Here is a 1,282-nt window from a genome sequence, read left to right as displayed (position 1 = left end):
ATTATCTGGTGACAAAAATCACCTTTACATCAACCTGATTCAGTAGTATGGAACTTATTTAAAACATAAGCTATTTGCAGTAACTTCCCTGTTTTATCACTTTTTAATAATAAATTTTCTTTGCACTAAGCTTCATTGAGAGCATTAAGTTGTCCACAAGATAGACATCCAAGCAATCGATCCTGATCAACATAGCTATATATCTATAATCTTGTCATCTTCTTACTAAGTTAAAGAACAAAAGATTTGGTCAATATTATCAAAGCTTTGTAATACTTGATCTATAAGGAAACACAATTTGGTGCAAAAATTCATTAAACAATTTTCACGAAAAGAGTTTTAGACTCAAAGCGAACCTAGAAATAAAAATCAACAAATTTGGCTTTTAAAGATCTGGGAATACGTCACAGGCTACCTCAATTTAAGACTAACCGTACTAGATAGATACAGCCATGGAAACCCTATGGGACAGTTCCACTCTGTCCTACAGAGTTGCTATGAGTCAGAATTGACTTGATGGCAGTGGGTCTGGTTCTGGTTTTGGTACTAGATACACATGCCAAGTACTTAGTATATGATGTTGCAATTTACTTTGAATGTATCAAAAAATAAAATGGATTAAGGAATTAAAAGAGAGATGGATAAATGAAACACACAGCCCTGATAAAGCAAGTAACAAAACCTGCTGCCATCAAGTCAATTCCAACTCATAGTGACCCTATAGGATAGAGCAGAACCATCCCACAGGGTTTCTAAGGCTGTAAATCTTTATGGAAGCAACTGCCACACCTTTCTCATGCAGACAGGCTGGTGGGTTTGAACTGCTGACCTTTTGGTTTGCAGCCAAGTGCTTTAACCACTGAGCCACCAGGGCTCCCAAAGCAAGTGTTGCTGTTGTGGTTGTTGTTATGTGCTGTCGAGTCGGACCCAACTCATAGTGACCCCTCCTTGGGTTTCCGAGGCAGTATCACTACGGAAGTAGATTGCTCCATCTTCCTTCCGAGGAGTGGCTGGTGGGTCTGAACCACCAGCCTTCTGGTTAGCAGTCAAGTGCTTTAGGCATTACACTACCAGAGCTCCTCCATTAGCCATTAGAGAGATGCAAATCAAAACCACAATGAGATATCATGTCATCCCTATTAAAATGGCAATGATCAAAACAACTAAAAACAACAGGTGTTGGAGAGGTTCTGGAGAAATTGGAAACCCCATCCATTGCTGGTGGGGATGTAAAATGGGTACAGCCAGTGCAGAAAACAATTTGACGGTTCCTCAAAAAGCT

This window comes from Orycteropus afer, unplaced genomic scaffold (assembly GCF_000298275.1).
Source record: "Orycteropus afer afer isolate SDZICR_OR568_19922 unplaced genomic scaffold, OryAfe1.0 scaffold00049, whole genome shotgun sequence".
NCBI classification, from domain to species: Eukaryota; Metazoa; Chordata; class Mammalia; order Tubulidentata; family Orycteropodidae; genus Orycteropus; species Orycteropus afer.
The sequence above is the reverse complement of the archived record's forward strand: the minus strand, read 5'-3'. Positions refer to the sequence as shown.